Source organism: Trichosurus vulpecula (assembly GCF_011100635.1).
Source record: "Trichosurus vulpecula isolate mTriVul1 chromosome X unlocalized genomic scaffold, mTriVul1.pri SUPER_X_unloc_1, whole genome shotgun sequence".
NCBI classification, from domain to species: domain Eukaryota; kingdom Metazoa; phylum Chordata; class Mammalia; order Diprotodontia; family Phalangeridae; genus Trichosurus; species Trichosurus vulpecula.
Genome location: NW_023494377.1, coordinates 7,374,369 through 7,377,118, shown reverse-complemented (window position 1 = coordinate 7,377,118; position 2,750 = coordinate 7,374,369). Strand labels below are relative to the sequence as shown.

The following is a 2,750-nucleotide window of genomic DNA, read 5'->3' as shown; positions in this document are numbered from 1 at the left end:
ATTGTATTATTAACACCTTTGTGCATTGTAATAATTAATTTTGAAAAACAAGAAAAATAAACACTATATATTACAGAAGGGTTTTCTTTAGATCCTAAAATGTCATATCTTGGAAACAAGAAGGTAGATTTTTAATATGAGATTAATTATTAATTCCAATTTAATTTATATTGCACAAGCAGCTAGATAGTACAGTGGATAGAGCACCAGATCTGGAGTCATGAAGACCTGAATTCAAATCTGGCCTCAGACACTTCCTAGGTGTATGACCCTGGGGAAGTGACTCAAACCTGTTTGTCTCAGTTTCCTCATCTTTAAAATGAGCTGGAAAAGGAAAGGGCAAAAAACTCTAGGATCTTTGCCAAGAAAACCCCAAAAAGAAGTCACAAAGAGTCAGACAGGACTGAAATTCCTAAAGAATAACAGCAATTTATATTACACAATGATGATACCGTGAAAAATTCCCATGTCCTCTACTATATCTCTCAGTTTTCTAGGGAAAGTACTGTCTATTTTCTTGGCTAGCCAAACCCACAAACTCCAAAACTGAAAAGAGCTACAAAGCAAAACAAATACAATTCCATTCATTTCCTTTTTCGATAAAGATTGCTATCAATATTAGATTACCTAGATGGGGGGGGAGCCTCTAGCCTAAAGGCCACATGTGGCCCTCTAGGTCCTCAAGTGTGGCCCTTTGACTGAATCCAAACTTCACAGAACAAATCCCCTTAATAAAGGGATTTGTTCTGTAAAACTAGGCCTCAGTCAAAAGGCTGCACCCAAGGACTTGTAGAAGGCCACATGTGGATTCAAGGCCGCAGGTTCCTCATCCCTGACCTAGATAATCTAGGTTGGTGTTAATGACAATCAGTATAGTCTTTTTTGGCAAATAAGCAAAATGTTACATATAGGAAGGTAGCAAGATGGCCACAGAGGAGGAAGAGAGTGCATTGGGCACCGATTCAGAAATGGACGAGCTTCTGGAAAGTGCCCTTGATGATTTTGATAAAGCCAAACCCTCCCCAGCATCCCTTCCTATCACCATGGCCCCTGATGCTTCAGGTTCCCAGAGGAGATTGCCTGCAGACACAGCAAAAGATGGCCTCTTTGCCTCCCAAGAATTCTTCCAAGAACTGTTTGACAGTGAGCTAACATGCCAAGCCACTGCAGAGTTTGAGAAGGCTATGAAGGAGCTGGCTGAGGAGGAGCCACACCTGGTAGAGCAGTTCCAGAAGCTATCTGAGGCAGCAGGGAGAGTGGGCAGTGATACAACATCCCAACAAGAGCTTGCTTCCTGCCTCAATGAAACACTCAGTGGACTAGCAAAGAATGCCACTGACCTTCAGAACTCTGGCATGTCTGAAGAAGAGCTGACCAAGAAAGACCATGGAGGGGCTGGGCATAGAAGAAGGGGAGGGAGAAGGCAATATACTCCCCATTATGCAGAGCATTATGCAGAACCTATTATCTAAGGATGTACTATATCCATCACTAAAAGAAATCACAGAGAAATACCCAGAGTGGTTGCAGAGCCACTGTGAAGCACCACCCCTAGAACAATTTGAGAAATATCAGGAACAGCACAATGTAATGGGCAAGATTTATGAACAGTTTGAAAAAGAGTCAGCTGCAGACAGTGAGGCCACACAGAAGGCCCGCTTTGAGATAGTGCTAGATCTCATGCAGCAGCTTCAGAATTTGGGTCATCCCCCAAAGGAGCTTGCAAGGGAAACACCCCCTGGCTTCAACTTTGACCTTGACACATTGAATCTGTCAGGCCCTGCAAGTGCCAGTGCAGAGCAGTGTCTGATCATGTGAAATTCTTCACCCTTCCCTTCCCATCCCCAACCATGAGTGAACATCTGAAGTCACAAGAGCCATCGGGTGCTGGGAGGGGTGGTGATGCTGTGGAGAAACTGCCTGCCTGTCCCACTTGTCTTCTGCCCCCATTCCAATTCCTTCCTCAGCTCTTACTCTGAGACTAAGCCACACCAGCATGGTCCCTCTGTAGCCATTGAGGCTGTTGTTTCTGGGAATGGGACCTATTATTCAAATTGCTCTCATCAAGTCTTTTACCCCACCTCCCACCCTCCTTTCTCTGCTTCTAGTGAATGTACCTATTTCTACCTGGTTAAGGTCTTTATGGACTATGTTCCCTTGCCCCGCAAAAAAAATATTGAGTGTACCTGTTGTGTATACCTGCATTGATGCTTCCTCCTCTGACTCCCAGGGTTTTTGTGCTTTTTTCCCTATTTCGTTTGGAGTCAGGGTCATGTATCTGGGCTAGCTCTGGGCACAGGGCTAGGGGAGATCCTTGGCTCTGAACATCCATCCCTGAGTGTCTAATCCCTCAGAGCAGAAACACTGATCAGAGTAGGAACTGGAGAAGGGACACTTGGCATATCCTAGTGAGAATAGGGTCTTTCTGGTCTTTGCCAGCCATGTGTCCATTCCCCTAGGTGCATATATATTTTGTTGTATCTTCTTGAGTTCTGCTCTTCTAAATTAATAGATACCTCTGTTCTTGGTCCAATCTGAGAAAAAAAAGTTACATACAGATTTCAATGGACTCAACTTACATTTAAAATCTTTATTTTGCCAAGACATAAGTGAATTCTAAAAATATCCAAATAAATAGAAAAAAAATTTTAAGTTCTAGACTATAGCAGGGTACAGCTTTCAAGCAAATATATCAGAGCTGGCAAGGAATGTGATCAGTCAGTTTTATGGTATCCTTCTCGGTACCTTTC

The 2,750-nt window shown here is 43.3% G+C and overlaps 1 pseudogene; it reads left to right on the top strand.

Moving 5' to 3' along the window:
• Window positions 1–923: 923 nt before the first annotated feature.
• On the top strand, window positions 924–1,853 carry LOC118833101 (annotated as a pseudogene).
• The last annotated feature ends 897 nt before the right edge of the window (window positions 1,854–2,750 follow it).